General features: G+C 48.7%; 3 non-coding genes across 3 annotated transcripts; all 3 read left to right on the top strand.

Annotated features, from left to right (window-relative positions):
- Positions 1–11,081: 11,081 nt before the first annotated feature.
- On the top strand, positions 11,082–11,154 carry TRNAQ-CUG (transfer RNA glutamine (anticodon CUG)). Its single transcript has one exon. It is a non-coding gene; the product is annotated as a tRNA-Gln (tRNA).
- An 8,642-nt stretch (positions 11,155–19,796) lies between these two features.
- TRNAR-CCG (transfer RNA arginine (anticodon CCG)) lies at positions 19,797–19,869 on the top strand. The gene has a single exon. It is a non-coding gene; the product is annotated as a tRNA-Arg (tRNA).
- A 2,682-nt stretch (positions 19,870–22,551) lies between these two features.
- TRNAR-CCG (transfer RNA arginine (anticodon CCG)) lies at positions 22,552–22,624 on the top strand. Its single transcript has one exon. It is a non-coding gene; the product is annotated as a tRNA-Arg (tRNA).
- Positions 22,625–23,757: the final 1,133 nt, after the last annotated feature.

Raw genomic sequence — 23,757 nt, 5'->3', positions numbered from 1 at the left:
CTATGCAGTCATTATTGCCCACTTTGGCTGATAATTGTCACATGTGTATACATGTGCATAGCTATATGCACAACACCTGCAGACTGCTACTATAACATGTGTTAACACGTGCCTGCATCTTCTCCCCCTCATCATCATTTGGTACTGTCAAATGTACTCTGCAAACACGCCTATTCAGACAAGCCTATAATGTTCTATAGGTAGCATTGGAAGGTCGCGTAAAAGGTGGATCAGCGCAACACCAGGCCGCCTCTGAATGACCTCCAATCAGAGGTGCGCTGAGCCCCCCCAGAAACTACAAACGCACCTTGAACCCAAACAGAAGCTCTGCATATACACCAAAAGCGTGGCTGTTAAGTGGGAGCATCTGACCAAAAACGAATTAAATTAGTACATAGCAAGGAAATGAACAGCGCTACTTAAAAACAGGCAAGTGCCTACCTGCAAAAGAGTGCAAGCCCCACCTGTGGGGTATAATACACACCGAGCATACACATGACCTGTCTACCACTGGAGGAGGATGTTAGTTTCCTGTAACAGCTTGCATGCAACCTATTAAGTACTCGTCCCTCCCACTGCGAAGAAGTCGATCCTCCATGGGATGGGCCTAACACTAACTAAATCCTAACCTATGTATATGCATAGCCTGGGTGCGGCTAATCAAATGAAATCGAAAATTGCGCAAAAGGTGGATCAGCGCAACACCAGGCCGCCTCCGAATGGCCTCCAATCAGAGGTGCGCTGAGCCCCCCCAGAAACTACAAACGCACCTTGTGCAATTTTCAATTTTCGATTTTATTTGATTAGACGCACCCAGGCTATGCATATACATAGGTTAGGATTTAGTTAGTGTTAGGCCCCTCCCATGGAGGATCGACTTCTTCGCAGTGGGAGGGACGAGTACTTAATAGGTTGCATGCAAGCTGTTACAGGAAACTAACATCCTCCTCCAGTGGTAGACAGGCCATTTGTATGCTCGGTGTGGATTATATCCTACAGGTGGGGCTTGCACTCTTTTGCAGGTAGGCACTTGCCTGTTTTTAAGCAGCGCTGTTTATTTCCTTGCTATGTGCTAATTTAATTCGTTTTTGGTCAGCTGCTCCCATTTAACAGCCATGCTTTTGGTGTATATGCAGAGCTTCTGTTTGGGTTCAAGGTGCGTTTGTAGTTTCTGGGGGGGGGGGGCTCAGCGCACCTCTGATTGGAGGCCATTCGGAGGCGGCCTGGTGTTGCGCTGATCCACCTTTTGCGCAATTTTCAATTTTTGATTTTATTTGATTAGCCGCACCCAGGCTATGCATATACATAGGTTAGGATTTAGTTAGTGTTAGGCCCCTCCCATGGAGGATCGACTTCTTCGCAGTGGGAGGGACGAGTACTTAATAGGTTACATGCAAGCTGTTACAGGAAACTAACATCCTCCTCCAGTGGTAGACAGGTCATGTGTATGCTCGGTGTGTATTATATCCCACAGGTGGGGCTTGCACTCTTTTGCAGGTAGGCACTTGCCTGTTTTTAAGTAGCATTGAAAGGTTACTGCTCTATCCCCTGTGTTTCCTTAACTCTTGTTTCCACCCCATCTGCCTCTAGACTGTAAGCTCACAAGGGCAGGGACCTCCTCCTAGTGTTTCTTATTTTCCTGTAATTTGTCATAGGAACATGTACCAATTTTAAACTACACATTAACTATGTACTGTATTTTTCGCCGTATAAGATGCTCCGGCATATAAGACGCAACCAGATTTAGAGGGCAAAGATCAGGAAAAAAAGAAAAAACTAAACCTAGGTGTGTCTATGATGCAGGGGTGTCTTAAGGACCCCCCCCCCCCATTCCAGTTACATTACATACTATTACACCACATAAGGGGACAGTGTTATGATTGGTTGTTCCCATGTTGCCTGCCTATGTTCCTCTATGTGGTCAGTGTAGTGATTGGCTGTTCCTGTGTCCCCCTGTGCTGGTCCTGTGCTGTGTCCCCCTGTGCCTGCTGTGTCCCCCTGTGCCTGCTGTGTCCCCCTGTGCCTGCTGTGTCCCCCTGTTCTGCCTGCCATGTCCCCTGTTGTGCCTGTGGCCCCCTGTGTTAGTGTCCCCCTATTGTGCCAGTGTCCCCCTGTTGTGCCAGTGTCCCCTGTGGCAGTGTCCCCCTGTTGTGCCAGTGTCCCCTGTGGCATTGTCCCTTGTGCCTGTGGCCCCCTGTTGTGCCAGTTCCCCCTGTGCCTGCCATGTCCCCCTGTTGTGCCTGTGCCCCCCTGTTGTCCCAGTGTCCCCCTGTTGGGCCCGTGCCCCCCTGTTGATCCAGTGTCCCCCTGTGTCATTTTCCCTACTGTTATGGCTGTGTCCCCCTCTGTAAGGGTCCCCCTGACCGTGTGTCCTCCAGTGCCGGTGTCCCCCCTGTGCAGGCAGCGTGAGTACACTTATATACATTACCTGCTCCTGCTGCCGCGCTCCTGGCTCCAATCCTGCTTCGTGATCCTCTTCTTTCATCTACCGCCAAACATCGCTATCAGCAAACCACGTACGCCGGGGTCACGCATGCCGCCGAACAACGCTGGCCGGTCCTAATTAGCCGCGCAGGGATACGCTATCAGCACACCAGGTGAGCCGGGGTGCGTGACCTGGCACACGCTGATAGCATATCCCTGCGCGGCTAATTAGGACCGGCCAGCGATGTTCAGCGGGGGCAGCAGCAGGCAGTGGTAGATGGAAGAAGAGGATCGGGAAGCAGGATTGGAGCCAGGAGCGCGGCGGCAGGAGCAGGTAATGTATATACTGCTTCCCTGCGCACCTCTGCATCCTGAAATCCGTACCTTCGCCGCATAAGACGCACCCACTTTTCCCCCAACATTTTGGGGAAGAAAAAGTGCATCTTATACAGCGAAAAATACGGTATGCATTTGTCTTTGTGCTAGTGAATGTCATGACTGTATGTGAAGAAACGCGGAAAAGCCGCCGCATGGACGCAGGATGAGGCGGCTGTTTCCGCGGCTGGCATGGCGGAACGCGAAGCGCACAGGCACAGGCCTGCTGCCGACAGTCTGACCGGGCGCGGGGAGGCCACCGCATGTGCTGATAGCGGTGCGTCCCACCCCGCGTGCAGGCCAGCAGAGACATTGCAAAGCGTGACTGATGTGGCTGGGACTGATAATCCACACAGGTTCAGAATGACGCGCGCGCGAGCTGAGAGGCAGAGTTTATATGACAGCCAGAAGAAGGTCAGTTGACATTTCCTCCACTTCTCAGTGGTCCAGCACTTAGGGGAGGCGCTGGAAGCGCTGATGTATATATACTGGGTGCTGGTCATTTCTCTGGTGTCTGGCGTTGCGATCACTACATGGTAGCACTCAGACCTTGTCAGTATCTGTGTTCTAGCATAGTTTCCAAAGGTGTTGATGATCACGGAGCTTGAACTGTATTATTTGTTATGACCTTTTGCTTGCCTGACTAATCCTCCTGAACGCTGATTCTGTACCAGTGGCGTAGCAATAGGGGGTGCAGAGGTAGCGACCGCATCGGGGCCCTTGGGCCAGAGGGGCCCCGAAGGGTCCACGCAGTATCACATTATTAGCTCTCTATTGGTCCTGTACGGATGGCTCAATAAAAAAACGTGTTTCCAGAAGACTCGGTGTGCTGATATACTGTATTGGAGGAGAACTTCTTACATCTCTGACACTGTGGTTGTCCTTGGCAGGCTTTGGTACGCCATATCACTAGTTATGTATAGAGTGTTTGGGGGGCCCCATGTAATACTTGCACCGGGGCCAATAGCTCCTTAGCTACGCCACTGTTCTGTACCTTGCTATTTCTGATATCCTGTTGCCAAACTCTGCTGGTTCCTGGACTCTGTATTTGCCTCCTGACTCTGTACCTTGCTATTCTGATTCTCCGTTGCCAAACCCTGCCTGTTTATTGAATTCCGTATCTGTCTCCTGAATCTGTACCTTATCTGTCTGTGTGTTTACGACCTGGCTTGCCCGACCTCGAGAACTGGCCTTACTGTTAGAGGCAGTTCCCAGACCTGTTAGTGACACCCTCTCCCTGGTGTCACTCACACTCTGTCCTTCCTACTCTCAGCCTAGCTTCTCCCCAGGGGGAGTCTAGGCCTACGGAAGGAACATACTACTGTTCAGTACTCAAAATATTGCTGTTGCACTCTACACTCACTTGTTATCCCAGGTGTCCAGAGGTTAGTAGATATATCTGATTATCGGTGATACTGCAGATCATCAATAATCGGGTATATTCTGTATTCTCGGTGATACTGCAGTTCACTGGTAATCAGACCCTCTGTGTTACACCGATCGTTACAGAACGCCAGACCAAAATGCAAATGGACGCACACACTGACCGTCTGGGCGCACTTGCCACTTCGGTGGAGAACATCAACCAAGTGCTGGGTAGCCACAAGACATGATCGAAGCCTTGTCGGGTTCTTTACAAACCCTCCAGACAGCAGTGGATGAGGTGCGATCCCCTCCTAGTTCTGACATACGTTTACCCGTACCTGAGAAATTTTCTGGTCACAGATCTGACTTCCGAAATTTTAGAAGTAGAGTGTTATCTTATTTTGAGTTGAGACCCCGATCTTCTGGAACAGTGGCCCAAAGGGTCACATTTATTAAGACTTTGTTATCAGGCGATTCTCAGACGTGGGCGTACAGTTTGCCCACCGGAGACTTAGCCCTCACTTCAGTGGAGGAATTTTTTAAAGCTATGGCAGTAATTTACGACGACCCAGACCTTGCTGCGACTTCTGAGCGGAAGCTCAAGCTTTTACGTCAAGGCAAGGGTCCGGTTGAGGATTACGCAGTGGAATTTAGGAGGTGGTCAGTTTCAGCCAGGTGGGACACTTATGCCCTCTTAGATTGTTTTTTATCGGGACTGTCAGATGAGGTCTCTAATCTCATGTTAAGTCTGCCTGAACCTAAGACAGTCGATGAGGCCATTTCATCGGCCATTCGAGTCGACCGCAGGCTGCGCTATCAGAAACTCGGGGTAGTAGTCAGGTAAAAATGGTGTCCTACGCTGCGCCTCCAGTAACTCCACCTCCTCCTGTCTCGCCTCCACCCGAACCAATGCAAATTGGTCGGTCAAAACTATCCCAAGTGGAGCGAAGACATAGGATGTCTGAGCAGCTGTGTCTTTACTGTGCAGAGGGGGGTCATAGAGTACGTAATTGTCCCAATAAGTCGGGAAACGCTACCGCCTAGGAGTTGTAGAGGGTAACACCCTAGGCGCGTGTCTCTTACCCCTAGAAGATAAACGGTTACTTCTCCCTTGTACTGTTACATGGGAAGATAAAACCGAGGTTTCTGATGCCTTTGTTGATTCAGGCTCGGCAGCAAATTTTATGGATTTTGAATTTGCAAAGAATTTAGGTATTCTGCCCACCCCGGTAAAACCACCCATTCAGGTTACGGCAGTAGATGATTCCCCCTTGCAAAGTAATCATCCGCTGTCTCAGACACCAGAGGTGGAAGTCACTATAGGGGTACTACACAACGAAAGATTACAGTTTTTTGTGTTACACATGACCACCTCCACAGTCATCCTTTGCATGCCATGGTTGCACCTTCACTCTCCACAGATCGATTGGACCACGGGGCAGTTAACTAGCTGGTCCCCTCATTGTTTCCAGCAGTGTTTAGGGAAGGTGACATTGGGCCAGACCAGGATTCATTTGGAGGGGGTTCCAGTACAATATTCCGAGTATTCTGATGTGTTCTGTCCCAAGGCTTCTGATAAGTTGCCGCCACATCGCCCGTTTGATTGTCCCATCGATCTCCGATCTGGTTGTATGCCCCCAAGAGGGCATCTTTACAATTTGTCTGGGCCAGAGAAAGTGGCCATGCAGGAGTACATTCGTGAGAATTTACCCAAGGGGTTCATTCGCCCTTCCCGGTCACCCGTTGGCGCAGGGTTCTTTTTTGTTAAAAAGAAAGAAGGAGGCCTGCGGCCATACATAGATTACCGAGGCCTGAATAAAATCACAGTAAAGAATCGCTACCCTTTGCCCCTGATAGATGACCTGTTTACACAGGTTACCAACGCTAAAATCTTTTCAAAACTAGATTTACGGGGTGCATACAACCTGGTACGGATTAGAAAGGGCGATGAATGGAAGACGGCCTTTAACACGCCCGACGGGCATTACGAGTACCTGGTGATGCCCTTCGGGCTATGTAACGCCCCGGCCGTCTTCCAAGAACTAATTAATGAGGTATTCAGGGAGGTGTTGGGCAAATTCGTGTTAGTATACCTTGACGATATACTTATTTTTTCAAACAACCTCTCTGAGCACAGGACACACGTCCGATTTGTATTGGACAAACTAAGGCAGAACATGCTTTACGCTAAATTGGAGAAATGCATCTTCGAGGTAACATCTGTCACCTTTTTAGGGTATATAATTTCCACCTCGGGCCTGTCGATGGACCCTGCCAAGGTTTCTGCTGTGCTGGAGTGGCCTCAACCTGTGGGGTTAAAATCTCTGCAGAGATTCTTGGGCTTTGCCAATTACTATAGAAGGTTCATTAAGGGGTACTTCACTGTCATTGCACCCCTCACTAGTCTCACTAAAAAAGGGGCAGATACTACCCACTGGTCTCCAGAAGCTCTGCAAGCGTTCTCCACGTTAAAATATTTGTTTTGCTCTGCAACCATCCTAAGGCACGTTGACACTTGCTACCCCTTTATTGTTGAGGTGGACGCCTCGGAGGTCGGGGTAGGGGCTGTGCTGTCTCAGCGATCAGGGTTGCAGGGTAGATTACACCCATGCGCCTATTTTTCTCGTAGGTTCTCTCCGGCAGAGAGAAACTACGACATAGGCAACAGGGAGCTCCTGGCCATCAAATTAGCCTTTGAGGAATGGCGTCATTGGTTGGAAGGAGCAGAACATACGATCACAGTTTACACTGATCACAAAAATTTGGAATACATCGAGGGAGCTAAAAGATTAAGTCCCCGTCAGGCTCGATGGTCTTTCTCGAGGTTCAGATTTATAATTACGTACACTCCAGGTAGCAAGAACATTAAGGCAGATACCCTGTCCAGATGTTTTGAGCCAGAGACAGCACAACCCTCTACCCCAGAGACCATTGTCCCGCAATAACTGGTACTAGCAACAACTGAGACATGGAAAGACTGGACGGAGACATTAGGGCCCTTTCAGCAGGACGCCCCGGAGAGGAAGCCTAAAGGGGTTATGTTTATACCATTGCCATTCTGTCTTCAGATCTTACAGATGTTCCATTCACACAAAAATGCGGGACACCCTGGGGCCTCCAGAACACAGGATCTGATTGCCAGGTGCGCTTGGTGGCCGTCTCTGGCAAAGGATTGCAAGGAGTATGTTAGAGAGTGTGCAGTGTGTGCAAAAAGTAAGCCCTCCCGGCTGGCACCTGTGGGAACGTTGCAGCCCTTGCCCACCCCGAGTGAGCCGTGGACTCACTTGTCCATGGATTTTGTGGGTGAGCTTCCCAGGTCTGAGGGCATGTCGGTCATTTGGGTGGTAGTCGACCGCTTTAGTAAAATGGCCCATTTTGTGCCCTTGAAAGGACTTCCCTCGGCCCAGGAGTTGGCCGATTTGTTCATCATCCACGTTTTCCGATTGCATGGCATTCCGGAAAACATTGTGTCAGATCGGGGAGTCCAATTTGTTTCGAAATTTTGGAGGGCATTTTGTCACCAAATGGGCATGGAACTGTCATTTTCATCGGGCTACCACCCACAGACCAATGGTCAGACTGAGAGAGTCAACCAATTAATGGAACAATTTATGAGGTGTTACGTTGCAGAAGCGCAAAATGATTGGGTCAAGTTTTTGCCCTTCGCAGAATTTGCGCACAATAATTTGAAAAGTTCTTCCACGGGATTCTGTCCTTTCCAGATGGTTACTGGAAAGCTACCCACATTTTCCCCACTGCCAATTGCTTCCACTCCGTTTCCAGCTCTGGAGGCCTGGCAAAAGTCATTTAAGGACGTATGGTGGATCGTGAAAAGTAATTTGGGGAAGGCGTTTCAAAGTCAGAAAGGTCAAGCTGACAAAAGACGTTCTTTAGAGTGGAAGTTTCAACCAGGAGACTTAGTCTGGGTGTCCACACATCACTTAACCTTGAAACAGCCTTCAGCCAAGTTGGGGCCCAGGTTTGTGGGTCCATTTCCAGTAACTAGAAAGATCAACAATGTTACTTATGCCATTGATCTTCCTGCCAGTATGCGTGGCGTAAGATCATGTTTCTCTGCTTAAACCAGCGGTCCATGTGGGTCCCACTCCTCCTCTTCCTGTGATGATAGATGACCAACCTGAGTATGAGGTAGAGAAGATTTTAGACTCACGTATAGTTCAGAACTCAGTACAATATCTGGTTCATTGGAAAGGGTATGGTATTGAGGAGAGATCATGGGTACCTGAATGTCGCATGCATGCTGACAAACTGAGAAGGGAATTCCATGCTTTACATCCTGAGAAGCCTGGAAGGAGTTGTCCGGAGTCCACTCCTCAGGGGGGGGTACTGTGAAGAAACGCGGAAAAGCCGCTGCATGGACGCAGGATGAGGCGGCTGTTTCCGCGGCTGGCATAGCGGAACGCGAAGACGCGGCGGTTTGCGCGCACAGGCCTGCTGCCGACGGTCTGACCGGGCGCGGGGAGGCCACCGCATGTGCTGATAGCGGTGCGTCCCACCCCGCGTGCAGGCCAGCAGAGACATTGCAAAGCGTGATGTGATTGGGACTGATAGTCCACACAGGTTCAGAATGACGCGCGCGCGCGCTGAGAGGCAGAGTTCATATGACAGCCAGAAGATGGTCAGCTGACATTTCCTCCACTTCTCAGTGGTCCAGCACTTAGGGGAGGCGCTGGAATCGCTGTTGTATATATACTGGGTGCTGGTCATTTCTCTGGTGTCTGGCGTTGCGATCTCTACGTGGTAGCACTCAGACCTTGTCAGTATCTGTGTTCTAGCATAGTTTCCAAAGGTGTTGATGATCACGGAGCTCACACCTTAGCGTTAGGAATATTGAACTGTATTATTTGTTATGACCTTTTGCTTGCCTGACTAATCCTCCTGAATGCTGATTCTGTACCTTGCTATTTCTGATATCCTGTTGCCAAACTCTGCTCGTTCCTGGACTCTGTATTTGCCTCCTGACTCTGTACCTTGCTATTCTGATTCTCTGTTGCCAAACCCTGCCTGTTTATTGAATTCCGTATCTGTCTCCTGAATCTGTACCTTATCTGTCTGTGTGTTTACGACCTGGCTTGCCCGACCTCGAGAACTGGCCTTACTGTTAGAGGCAGTTCCCAGACCTGTTAGTGACACCCTCTCCCTGGTGTCACTCACACTCTGTCCTTCCTACTCTCAGCCTAGCTCCTCCCCAGGGGGAGTCTAGGCCTACGGAAGGAACATACTACTGTGCAGTACTCAAAATATTGCTGTTGCACTCTACACTCACTTGTTATCTCAGGTGTCCAGAGGTTAGTAGATATATCTGATTATCGGTGATACTGCAGATCATCAATAATCGGGTATATTCTGTATTCTCGGTGATACTGCAGTTCACTGGTAATTAGACCCTCTCTGTGTTACACCGATCGTTACACTGTACAGTGTCTTGAACTTCTCATGTATATATGTTCCCCAATATTTGTTTTGTACTATGTACAGTGCCAGGGCCGCCATCAGAATTTTCTGGGCCCCATACTGGGCAAATCTACTGGGGCCCCCCTTACTACTCTGTGCGCCACATGTCAAATCACAATCTAAAAAGGTAGATTGTAGTAGCAAGTAAGTAGTGATAGGTGTATTGTAGTGGCCAGCAGATGTAGCATGCCTCCTCCACCTGCCACTTTAGACTCACAAGGGGGCAGAGCCATGTGCAAAGGCGGGGCCACAGCATGACAAAGCAGAGTCACAATGCATTGTAGTCCTCCCCGGCTCCCCCCTACATTGACAGGTGTCAGGGGGAGAGGGGAAAAGCACCAGCCCCCATAAACAGCTCATGTGGCTGAAAGGGGCCGCGCCACAGGAGTGATTGACAGCTGCCACTGACTGTCTTGAAGCTCCCTACAGCAGTACCTCATATACTGCCCTTTCTGTTAGATTTCTCTGTTAGATTTTCTGTAAGGCTCATATACACGACGTACTAAAGGCAACGACGGGTCCGTCATCACCTCCCGCTGGCGGGTTTTCAGCAGACAGTACAGCGTGTGTACAGTCTGTCGGCGGACTGATAAGGCTGTTTCTGAACGATCCACCGGGAGGTGACAACGGACCCATCGTTGCCTTTAGTACGGCGTGTGTACGAGCCTTAACACAAAATTGTTTGGTGTATTCCCAGCATTAGAATAAGCTTTGCACTCTGTCAGAACCGGGACAAGGTCCTGCAGCACCCAAGGCTGAGACACCAAAGTGCGCTTCCATCCCCCCCCCCCCCAGCCATCACACACTGATTGCTATTAGACTAAGAGGCGCCCCAGACTCTTCTAACACCTTAATGGCCTCAATTCACTAAACTTATCTCCTGTCTTTAATAACTCTTCTAGAGTTGTTACCATGGTGATAAGGCATGTAGTATTCAGGAAACATTTTACCTCAGGCAAGCCTAAAGTTAACTCTTCTGTCTTTAAATTAACTCTCCAATCCTTAAAATAACTCCAGAGTTAAAGACAGGCTGTTAATTAGCTGCATGTGAAAATAACTACAGAGGAGGTAAATTAACTACAGAGGAGGTAAATTAACTACAGGAGAGGTAACTTAAGGAATGAAGAGGTAAGATAACTCTCTCACGTGTGGAGGTAAGTTTTCTCTTGCCTTATTATCTCTAACATGATCTTAGTGAATTGAGGCCTTCTCTAGTTATCTGGCTTGCAGTCACTGCCATGTATCCCCTTTTCTTATTTATCTCTGCTTCAAAAACAATACGGGAATGATAGCTGAGTAAGTTGTGCGTCCCCTCCTACTCTGCACCCTGAGGCTGGAGGCTCTCTCGCCTCTGCCTTGGCCCGGCCCTGCACTCTGTTTCCGGGCATTTCCTTCACTCCGTGCTTTATGTGGTTGTTCTAGCTGCATACAATTCTGTGAGGGGCTCAGTGGCCTAATGGATAAAGCATCAGCCTCTGGAGCTGGGGATTGTGGGTTCAAATCCCACCTGGGTCAATATGTCTTCTGACAATTGTACTACAGCAGATATTAAAAGCTATTTGCTATCTATGGTTTATATGTTTCTCTATTGGCTTGGAAAATTACATATAAAAATACAATGATAGATTATCGAAGGTGTAAAAATGTACACCATTATTTGTGAATAGGACAGAATCATTACTTGTGTTCTCATCATCCTTCTCTACTGGTGACCCCCTCGCACTGGCCACCCTTTTAGCTCCTACATCCCTCCAAGTACATTTGAACAACTCTAAAATTTGCCTTTGAAATGTTGCGCTCTTTTGTCCATAGGCAGGACAGCCATCAGGGAGAGACAAATGACACTGCAATGAGGGGCCCAAGGCTTCTGGGGGCCCTGGGCCCTCCTCAAAGTGCTGGAAGGGCTGCATGTGCTGGCTGCAGGCCTGTGGCTCACTAACCAGCACATGGCGTTCCAGCACTGAGAGGAGAGTGACATCAGCGCTTGAACGTGGGGAGCAGATGATTGATCCCGCTACAGCGGACTTTCTGTACTGGGGCACCACCTATATCTGGCTACAGGCTACATACACTGGGGCTGAACCACCTTTATCTAGCTACCTATACTGGGGCACCACCTATACCTGGCTACCTGTACTGGGGCACCACCTATACTTGACGACCCTTACTGAGGGCACCACCTGTACCTGGGTACCTATACTGGGGCACCACCTATACTTGGCTACTTATACTGGGGCGTCTATAGCTTGCTACCTATACTGGGGGCAACTATACCAGGCTACCTATACCAGGGCACCATCTTTAGTTCAAGGGGGACAAGCTGAGACAGAAGGTGTATTGTAGTGGCCAGCATGCCTCCTCCACCTGCCACTTTAGACTCGCAAGGGGGCAGAGTCATGTGCAAAGGCGGGGCCACAGCATGACAGAGCAGAGTCACAATGCATTGTAGTCCTCCCCCCTAATTTGACACGTGTCAGGGGGAGAGGGGAAAAGCACCAGCCCGCATCAAAAGCTCATGTGGCTGAAAAGGGCCCCGCCACAGGAGTGATTGACAGCTGCCACTGACTGTCTTGAAGCTCCCTACAGCAGTACCTCATATACTGCTCTTTCTGTCAGATTTCTCTGTTAGATTTTCTGTAAGGCTCGTACACACGCCGTACTAAAGGCAACGACGGGTCCGTCAGCATCTCCCGCTGGACGAGTTTTCAGCAGACAGTACAGCGTGTGTACAGTCTGTCGGCGGACTGATAAGGCTGTTTCTGAACGATCCGCCGGGAGATGACGACGGACCCGTCGTTGCCTTTAGTACGGCGTGTGTACGAGCCTTAACACAAAATTGTATGGTGTATTCCCAGCATTAGAATAAGCTTTGCACTCTGTTTCCGGGCATTTCCTTCACTCCGTGGTTTATGTGGTTGCTCTAGCTGCATTCAATTCTGTGAGGGGCCCAGTGGCCTAATGGATAAGGCATCAGCCTCTGGAGATGGCAATTGTGGGTTTAAGTCCCACCTGGGTCAATATGTCTTCTGATAATTGTACTATAGCAGATATTAAAAGCTATATGGTTTATATGTTTCTCTATTGGCTTGGAAAATTACAATAAAAATACACTGATAGATTATCGAAGGCAGGGCCGGGCCGAGGCATAGGCTGGAGAGGCTCCAGCCTCAGGGCGCAGTGTAGGAGGGGGCGCACAATTCATTCAGCTGTCATTCCTAATTGTGTTTAAAGCAGAAAGAAATAGGAAAAGGGGATACATAGCAGTGACTGCAAGCCAGATAACTAGATATTAAGGTGTTGGGGAGGTTGTGGGCCCTGTGGCACCTCTTAGTGTAATAGCAATCAGTGTGTGACAGCTGGGGTGGGAGGGATGTAGGGGCGCACTTTGGTGTCTCAGCCTTGGGTGCTGGAGGACCTTGTCCCGCCTCTGATCGAAGGTGTAAAAATGTACACCATTATTAGTGAATGCAAGAAGTTTTGAATCAGGATGATACCATTTATTGGCTAACTTAGAGATGGATAAACAGTGAGCTTTCGACTTATAAAAAGCCTTCGTCGGACTGGTTCCTGACCAGAACTGAAAAACACAGCTTATATACACTGACATACAGAGGAGAAACATTCTTTAGCAAACATAAATGTAATTAGATGCCTTAACTGTTACTGAGGAGACTTTCCCAGGCATCCTATCTAAATTGATAAGATCAATAGAATCCTCAACATGACATAAAGCAGACTCTGGTGATGAAGAGACATCGTAAATTCCGAATTCAAATGGTAACTGGCCTGGTTACATGCACCATTAATTCTAAGCTTAAGAGAATTGTGGCATTTAAAGCCAGCACCTGAAAGCAAATAAAATGAATAGTGACAGTGAATTCCATCTTACACAGCATATGGCACAAAAATGAATGAAAAGATAGAAAAATTAAAATTAAAAGAACTGTGGCATTTAAAACCCATCGTACCAGCACAAGAAGTTGGAGTCCTTGTTTAAACCATCTTGTACAGTTTTGAACCAATGTATAAACTTAGTTTCTTGTGTTAGTCTCATGTTTCCCGATTTGAAGCCACCCATTAATACAGTGACGCGAAAATCGCTTAAACTGTGTCCAGGTAAACAAAAGTGTGTTGGTATTGGGAGATCAGTATAATTTGTAATATCCTTTTTCCTGCTGTTAATAGTGAATCTGTGGTGTGTCATGCGATCCCGCAGTGGTTGACTTGTTTCTCCCACATAATTTCCTTTGGGGCATTTTGCACACATGATCAGGTATACCACATTAGATGAGTCGCAGGAAAAGGTGCCTTGTACTTTGTATTCCTGTTGTGTACCCGGTATTAGTATCCTGTCAGTGGAATGGATGTATTTACAGGTCCCACATGTTTTCCCTCGGCAGGGGAATGTTCCATTCTGTTCTTGCCTATTTAAGGCACTCCTCACTATCATCTGCTTAACCACCCTGGCGTTCTATTAAGATCGCCAGGGCAGCTGCATGAGGGTTTTTTTTAAATAAAAAAAAAAATATTTCATGCAGCCAACTGAAAGTTGGCTGCATGAAAGCCCACTAGATGGCGCTCCGGAGGCGTTCTTCTGATCGCCTCCGGCGCCCAGAATAAACAAGGAAGGCCGCAATGAGCGGCCTTCCTTGTTTTGCTTAGATCGTCGCCATAGCGACGAGCGGAGTGACGTCATGGACGTCAGCCGACGTCCTGACGTCTGCCGCCTCCGATCCAGCCCTTAGCGCTGGCCGGAACTATTTGTTCCGGCTGCGCAGGGCTCAGGCGGCTGGGGGGACCCTCTTTCGCCGCTGCTCGCGGCGGATCGCCGCAGAGCGGCGGCGATCGGGCAGCACACGCGGCTGGCAAAGTGCCGGCTGCGTGTGCTGCTCTTTATTTCATGTAAATCGGCCCAGCAGGGCCTGAGCGGCACCCTCTGGCGGTAATGGACGAGCTGAGCTCGTCCATACCGCTAAGGTGGTTAAGATTGGGTGGCTGTCGGAACGCAAGGAGGGGAGGTTCAGGGAATATCTTTTTCAGTCTCTGATCCTTGTGTAGAACAGGATGAAGTTCTTTTGCAATCTTTCTTAAGATTTCCAAGCGTGGGTTGTAGGTTACTACCAGTGGGACACGGCTCTCTTCCTGCCTCTGCTTGTACTCCAGGAGCTGAGTCCTAGGGATGTTGTTAGCTTTCCTGATTTGGGTCTCAGCCATTAGAGGATTGTATCCCTGTTTTATGAAATTCTTCTTCAGGTAACCCAGGTGTTTGTCTTTGTCATCCTTGTCAGAACAGATCAGATTGCATCTTATTGCCTGGCTGTAAATTATGGAATTCTTTATATGTTTGGGGTGGAAACTGTCATACCTGAGGTATGTGGGACGATCCGTCGGTTTGCGGTACATGGACGTTTGTAAGCTGTTCTCTCTGATGTATATGGTGGTGTCAAGAAAGTTAATCTCCTTGTGAGAGTAGCTCAATTTCAGTTTGATTGTGGGATGGAAAGCATTGAAGTTCCTGTGAAATTGGACAAGATCCTCCTCACTTGCAGACCAGATGATCAAGATGTCGTCGATAAAACGGAAGTAGGCAATGGGTTTTATATGACAAGTATTCAGGTATTCTTCTTCAATCTTTGCCATGAAGAGATTTGCGTACTGCGGTGCAAACCGTGAGCCCATTGCCACTCCCATTTGCTGCAAATAGAGGTCCTCCGCAAAAGTGAAATAATTGTGTGTGAGAACGAATCTCATTAGTCCAGCAATTGAGTTTATAGGTGTGCCCAAACCTTGAAGATATTTGCGACAGGCCGCAATTCCATCATTGTGGGGAATGTTGGTGTACAGAGACTCTACATCCATAGTGGCAAGAATGGTGCCATCAGGCACTGGGCCAATGGCTGCCAGTTGGTTCAGGAGGTGTGTAGTATCCTGTATGTAGCTGGGTCTTTTACAGACTAGAGGCTTCAAAATGTTTTCCAACCACCCTGAGATATTATCTGTGAGAGTTCCATTCCCTGAGATTATGGGCCTGCCTGGGTTCCCCTCTTTGTGGACTTTGGGAAGCATGTAAAAGCAGGCGGTTCTCGGCTTTTCCGGGATAAGAGTCTGTACATGAAGCCTGGTGTTTACGGGCAATTTCTTTACCATCCTATTGAGTGCCATCCTGTACCTTTTTGTTGAGTCCTCCTGTAATTTGGCATAGTGCATGGTGTTAGACAACTGTCTTTGTGCCTCCTGGATATAGTCACCGGTGTTCATGATGACTATGGCACCCCCTTTATCCGCTGGCTGGTGAATAGGACAGAATCATTACTTGTGTTCTCATCATCCTTCTCTACTGGTGACCTCCTCGCACTGCCCACCCTTTTAGCTCCTACATCCCTCCAAGTACATTTGAAAAACTCTAAAATTTGCCTTTGAAATGTTGCGCTCTTTTGTCCATAGGCAGGACAGCCATCAGGGAGGGACAAATGACACTGCAGTGAGGGGCCCAGGGCTTCTGGGGGCCCTGGGCCCTCCTCAAAGCGCTGGAAGGGCAGCATGTGCTGGCTGCAGGCCTGTGGCTCACTAACCAGCACATGGCGTTCCAGAAGAGTGACATCAGCGCTTGAACGTGGGGAGCAGATGAGTGAGCCCGCTACAGCTGACTTTCTGTACTGGGGCACCACCTATATCTGGCTACAGGCTACCTATACTGGGCCATCACCTATACCTGGCTACCTACACTGGGGCTGAAACCACCGTTATCTAGCTACCTATACTGGGGCACCACCTATACCTGGCTACCTATACTGGGGCACCACCTATACTTGGCGACCCTTACTGAGGGCACCACCTGTACCTGGGTACCTATACTGGGGCACCACATATACTTGGCTACTTATACTGGGGCATCTATAGCTTGCTACCTATACTGGTGGCAACTGTACCAGGCTACCTATACCAGGGCACCACCTTTAGTTGAAGGGGGACAAGCTGAGAAAGAAGGTGTATTGTAGTGGCCAGCAGGTGTAGCATGCCTCTTCCACCTGCCACTTTAGACTCACAAGGGGGCAGAGCCATGTGCAAAGGCGGGGCCACAGCATGACAGAGCAGAGTCACAATGCATTGTAGTCCTCCCCCCTAATTGGACACGTGTCAGGGGGAGAGGGGAAAAGCACCAGCTCGCATCAACAGCTCATGTGGCTGAAAGGGGCTGCGCCACAGGAGTGATTGACAGCTGCCACTGACTGTCTTGAAGCTCTCTACAGCAGTACCTCATATACTGCCCTTTCTGTTAGATTTCTCTGTTAGATTTTCTGTAAGGCTCGTACACACGTCGTACTACAGGCAACGACGGGTCCGTCATCACCTCCCGCTGGGCGGGTTTTCAGCAGACACTACAGCGTGTGTACAGTCTGTCGGCGGACTGATAAGGCTGTTTCTGAATGATCCGCTGGGAGGTGACGACGGACCCATCGTTGCCTTAAGTATGGCGTGTGTACGAGCCTTAACACAAAATTGTATGGTGTATTCCCAGCATTAGAATAAGTTTTGCACTCTGTTTCCGGGCATTTTCTTCACTCCGTGCTTTATGTGGTTGTTCTAGCTGCATATGATGCTGTGCGGGGACCAGTGGCATAATGTATAAGGCATCAGCCTCTGGAGCTGGGGATTTTGGGTTCAAGTCCCCCCTGGGTCAGTATGTTTTCTGACAATTGTACTACAGCAGATATAAACCATAGAAAGCAAATAGCTTTTAATATGTGTCTCTATTGGCTTGGAAAACTACATATAAAAATACACTTATAGACTATTGAAGATGTAAAAATGTACACCATTATTAGTGAAAAGGACAGAATCTTTACTTGTGTTCTTATGATCCTCCCCTACTGGTGACCTCCTCGCACTGGCCACCCTTTTAGCTCCTACATCCCTCCAAGTACATTTGAAAAACTCTAAAATTCTGTGAGGGTCCCAGTGGCCTAATGGATAAGGCATCAGCCTCCGGAGCTGGGGATTGTTGGTTCAAATCCCACCTCGGTCAATATGTCTTCTGACAATTGTACTATAGCAGATATAAAAAGCTATTTGCTTTCTATGGTTTATATGTTTCTCTATTGGCTTGGAAAATTACATATAAAAATACACTGATAGATTATTGAAGGTGTAAAAATGTACACCATTATAAGTGAACAGGACAGAATCATTACTTGTGTACTCATGATCCTCCTCGCACTGCCCACCCTTTTAGCTCCTACATCTCTCCATGTACATTTGAAAAACTCTAAAATTTGCCTTTGAAATGTTGCGCTCTTTTGTCCATAGGCAGGACAGCCATCAGGGAGGGACAAATGACACTGCAGTGAGGGGCCCAGGGCTTCTGGGGGCCCTGGGCCCTCCTCAAAGCGCTGGAAGGGCTGCATGTGCTGGCTGCAGGCCCGTGGCTCACTAACCAGCACATGGCGTTCCAGAAGAGTGACATCAGCGCTTGAACGTGGGCAGCAGATCAGTGAGCCCGCTACAGCGGACTTTCTGTACTGGGGCACCACCTATATCTGGCTACATGCTACCTATACTGGACCACAACCTATACCTGGCTACCTACACTGGGGCTGAAACCACCTTTATCTAGCTACCTATACTGGGACACCACCTATACCTGGCTACCTATACTGGGGCACCACCTATACTTGGCGACCCTTACTGAGGGCACCACCTGTACCTGGGTACCTATACTGGGGGCACCACCTATACTTGGCTACTTATACTGGGGCATCTATAGCTTGCTACCTATACTGGGGGCAACTATACCAGGCTACCTATACCAGGGCACTACGTTTAGTTGAAGGGGGACAAGCTGAGACAGAAGGTGTATTGTAGTGGCCAGCAGGTGTAGCATGTCTCCTCCACCTGCCACTTTAGACTCGCAAGGGGGCAGAGCCATGTGCAAAGGCGGGGCCACAGCATGACAGAGCAGAGTCACAATGCATTGTAGTCCTCCCCCCTAACTTGACACGTGTCAGGGGGAGAGGGGAAAAGCATCAGCCCACATCAAAAGCTCATGTGGCTGAAAGGGGCCGCGCCACAGGAGTGATTGACAGCTGCCACTGACTGTCTTGAAGCTCCCTACAGCAGTACCTCATATACTGCCCTTTCTGTTAGATTTATCTGTTAGTTTTTCTGTAAGGCTCGTACACACGCCGTACTAAAGGCAACGACAAATCCGTCATCACCTCCCGCTGGACGGGTTTTCAGCAGACAGTACAGCATGTGTACAGTCTGTTGGCAGACTGATAAGGCTGTTTCTGAATGATCCGCCAGGAGGTGACAACGGACCCGTCATTGCCTTTAGTACGGCGTGTGTACGAGCCTTAAAGAGAATCTGTATTGTTAAAATCGCACACAAGTAAACATACCAGTGCGTTAGGGGACATCTCCTATTACCCTCTGTCACAATTTCGCCGCTCCTCGCCGCATTAAAAGTGGTTAAAAACAGTTTTAAAAAGTTTGTTTATAAACAAACAAAATGGCCACCAAAACAGGACGTAGGTTGATGTACAGCATGTCCACACATAGAAAATACATCCATACACAAGCAGGCTGTATACAGCCTTCCTTTTGAATCTCAAGAGATCATTTGTGTGTTTCTTTCCCCCTGCAGCTATCTTCCACTGAAGTGTCAGGCGGTTTCTTCCTGCAGAGTGCAGACAGCTCTGCCTGTATGTAATTCTTCAGTATGTGAAAGCCCAGCCAGCTCAGAGGAGGATTTATCCAGCTTGTAAAAGATAAGAGAGAAGCTGCTCTAATTCTAAATAATACACAGGCAGTGTGCAGAGAGGGGCCTGGAAGGGGGAGATGCATCACAGAACCACAACACTGAAGGACTTGGCACCCTTCCAGACACAGGCTGACAAGTCTGACAAGAGAGAGATAAGTTGATTTATTACAGAGATGGTAATAGTAGAACGTGCTGCAGTAAGCCAGAACACATTAGAATAGCTTTTGGAACTTGTAGGATGATAAAAAACAGGATGCAATTTTTGTTACGGAGTCTCTTTAACACAAAATTGTATGGTGTATTCCCAGCATTAGAATAAGCTTTGCACTCTGTTTCCGGGCATTTCCTTCACTCCGTGCTTTATGTGGTTGTTTTAGCTGCATATAATTCTGTTAGGGGCCCAGTGTCCTAATGGATAAGGCATCAGCCTCCGGAGCTGGGGATTGTGGGTTCAAGTCCCACCTGGGTCAATATGTTTTCTGACAATTGTACTACAGCAGATATTGAAAGCTATTGGCTTGGAAAATTACATATAAAAATACACTGATAGATTATTGAAGGTGTAAAAATGTACACCATTATTAGTCAATAGGACAGAATCATTACTTGTGTTCTCATGATCCTCCTTGCACTGGCCACCCTTTTAGCTCCTACATCCCTCCAAGTACATTTGAAAAAATCTAAAATTTGCATTTGAAATGTTGCGCTCTTTTGTCCATAGGCAGGACAGCCATCAGGGAGGGACAAATGACACTGCAGTGAGGGGCCCAGGGCTTCCGGGGGCCCTGGGCCCTCCTCAAAGCGCTGGAAGAGCTGCATGTGCTGGCTGCAGGCCTGTGGCTCACTAACCAGCACATGGCGTTCCAGAAGAGTGACATCAGTGCTTGAATGTGGGCAGCAGATGAGTGAGCCTGCTACAGCGGACTTTCTGTACTGGGGCACCACCTATATCTGGCTACAGGCTACCTATACTGGACCACAACCTATACCTGGCTACCTATACTGGGGCTGAAACCACCTTTATCTAGCTACCTATACTGGCACACCACCTATACCTGGCTACCTATACTGGGGCATCTATAGCTTGCTACCTATACTGGGGGCAACTATACCAGGCTACCTATACCAGGGCACCACCTTTAGTTGAAGGGGGACAAGCTGAGACAGAAGGTGTATTGTAGTGGCCAGCAGGTGTAGCATGCCTCCTCCACCTGCCACTTTAGACTCGCAAGGGGGCAGAGCCATGTGCAAAGGCGGGGCCACAGCATGACAGAGCAGAGTCACAATGCATTGTAGTCCTCCCCCCTAACTTGACACGTGTCAGGGGGAGAGGGGAAAAGCATCAGCCCACATCAAAAGCTCATGTGGCTGAAAGGGGCTGCGCCACAGGAGTGATTGACAGCTGCCACTGACTGTCTTGAAGCTCTCTACAGCAGTACCTCATATACTGCCCTTTCTGTTAGATTTCTCTGTTAGATTTTCTGTAAGGCTCGTACACACGCCGTACTAAAGGCAACGACGGGTCCGTCATCACCTCCCGCTGGGTGGGTTTTCAGCAGACAGTACAGCGTGTGTACAGTCTGTTGGCAGACTGATAAGGCTGTTTCTGAACGATCCGCCAGGAGGTGACAACGGATCCGTCGTTGCCTTTAGTACGGCGTGTGTACGAGCCTTAACACAAAATTGTATGGTGTATTCCCAGCATTAGAATAAGCTTTGCACTCTGTTTCCGGGCATTTCCTTCACTCCGTGCTTTATGTGGTTGTTTTAGCTGCATATACCATATTTTTCGGACTATAAGACGCACTTTTTCTCCCCCAAAAGTTGGGGGAAAAAGTTACTGCGTCTTATAGTCCAAATGTAACCCACCTTGGTGCTTTTTTCCTAGTGGGTGGCATGGCAGCCGTAGCAGTGGTAGTCCGCAGTGGGAGGCAGCGGCAGCAGCGCGATCCACATAGGAGAAGCCGCTGTTATAATCCACTTGTCCTTTGATCTCCCCAGGGTGCCCCCGCAGCGCGATCCACAATGACTCTAAGCGGCATAGGGAAAGCCGCTGTAATCATCCGCAATGCTTTGTTCTTTTTAATCTTTTAATCCAGCCCAGCGTCAGCCCAGTCGTCATCCGCAATGCTTTGTTCATTAATCTTTTAATCAGTCCAGCATCAGCCCAGTAAGCCCCGCAGCAGCGCGATCCCAGCTGACAAAGTATCGGAACATCTTCAGCCGCTATAGCGGCAATCCTCCAGGGCTTCCGTACTTGAATTGTTTAGTTGCGTCATCAACATGACCCCGGCACACGTGCGCTGGGGTCATGAGAGAGCGGAAGTAAACAATTCCAGTACGGAAGCCCCCGAGGATTGCCGCTATAGCGGCTGAAGTTGTTCCGATACTTTGTCAGCTGGGATCGCGCTGCTGCGGGGCTTACTGGGCTGACGCTGGACTGATTAGAAGATTAATGAACAAAGCATTGTGGATGATGACTGGGCTGATGCTGGGCTGGATTAAAAGATTAAAAGGAACAAAGCATTGCGGATGATTACAGCGGCTTTCCCTATGCCGCTTAGAGTCATTGTGGATCGCGCTGCGGGGGCACCCTGGGGAGATCAAAGGACAAGCAGAGTGGATTATAACAGCGGCTTCTCCTATGCCACTTAGACATTGTGGATCACGCTGCTGGGCCTGCTGGGGAGATTAAAGATACATTGGGACAGCATTGTGGATGATAAAAGCAGCTACTCCTATGCTGCTTTGGAACACCTTGGATCACGTTTGTGCTGCTGATGGACCACATGGACACTCAGACCGGACCCAGCTACTGCCACCCAGGCTGGTGAGATCTCCTGTAATTGAATGGGTTAGTTAGTGTAGCTGGGGAAGGGGGGAGTTGTGTAGTGCAGTGTAGCTGGGGGGAGGGGCAGCAGGGGTTAGTGAAGTGTAGTTTAGTATAGTTTGTGATGGCAGCAGGGGTTAATGTAGCTTGGCAGTGAGACAGAGACATCTTGGGGGAAGGACAAGTCTATAAGACACTCCTGGACCATGGATGCACCCAGGTTTAGTATATATTTTTTTCCCTAGTTTTTGCCCTCTAAACCTAGGTGCGTCTTATAGCCCGGAGCGTATTATAGTCCGAAAAATACGGTAATTCTGTGAGGGGCCCAGTGGCCTAATGGATAAGGCATCAGCCTCCGGAGCTGGGGATTGTGGGTTCAAGTCCCACCTAGGTCAATATGTTTTCTGACAATTGTACTACAGCAGATATTGAAAGCTATTTGCTTTCTATTGGCTTGGAAAATTACATATAAAAATACACTGATAGATTATTGAAGGTGTAAAAATGTACACCATTATTAGTGAATAGGACAGAATCATTACTTGTGTTCTCATGATCCTCCTCGCACTGGCCACCCTTTTAGCTCCTACATCCCTCCAAGTACATTTGAAAAACTCTAAAATTTGCATTTGAAATTTTGCGCTCTTTTGTCCATAGGCAGGACAGCCATCAGGGAGGGACAAATGACACTGCAGTGAGGGGCCCAGGGCTTCCGGGGGCCCTGGGCTAGTGTTGGGCGAACACCTAGATGTTCGGGTTCGCGAACGTTCGCCGAACATGGCCGCGATGTTCGGGTGTTCGCGCCGAACTCCGAACATAATGGAAGTCAATGGGGACCCGAACTTTCATGCTTTGTAAAGCCTCCTTACATGCTACATACCCCAAATTTACAGGGTATGTGCACCTTGGGAGTGGGTACAAGAGGAAAAAAAATTAGCAAAAAGAGCTTATAGTTTTTGAGAAAATCGATTTTAAAGTTTCAAAGGGAAAACTGTCTTTTAAATGCGTGAAATGTCTGTTTTCTTTGCACAGGTAGCATGCATTTTGCCGCCATGCAGTCATAAATGTAATAAAGATAAGAGGTTCCATAAACAGGGACCGGCAACGCTAACCCAGCAGCAGCACACGTGATGGAACAGGAGGAGGCGCAGGAGGAGAAGGCCACGCTTTCAGATACAACAACCCAGGCCTTGCATGAGGACAAGAAGCGTGCGGATAGCATGCTTTTTACCGCCATGCAGTCATAAATGTAATAAAGATAAGAGGTTCCATAAACAGGGACCGGCAACGCTAACCCAGCAGCAGCACACGTGATGGAACAGGAGGAGGCTCAGGAGGAGAAGGCCACGCTTTCAGACACAACAACCCAGGCCTTGCATGAGGACAAGAAGCGTGCGGATAGCATGCTTTTTACCGCCATGCAGTCATAAATGTAATAAAGATAAGAGGTTCCATAAACAGGGACCGGCAACGCTAACCCAGCAGCAGCACACGTGATGGAACAGGAGGAGGCTCAAGAGGAGAAGGC

Source organism: Hyperolius riggenbachi, chromosome 9 (assembly GCF_040937935.1).
Source record: "Hyperolius riggenbachi isolate aHypRig1 chromosome 9, aHypRig1.pri, whole genome shotgun sequence".
Lineage (NCBI taxonomy): Eukaryota > Metazoa > Chordata > Amphibia > Anura > Hyperoliidae > Hyperolius > Hyperolius riggenbachi.
The sequence above is the reverse complement of the archived record's forward strand: the minus strand, read 5'-3'. Positions and strand labels throughout refer to the sequence as shown.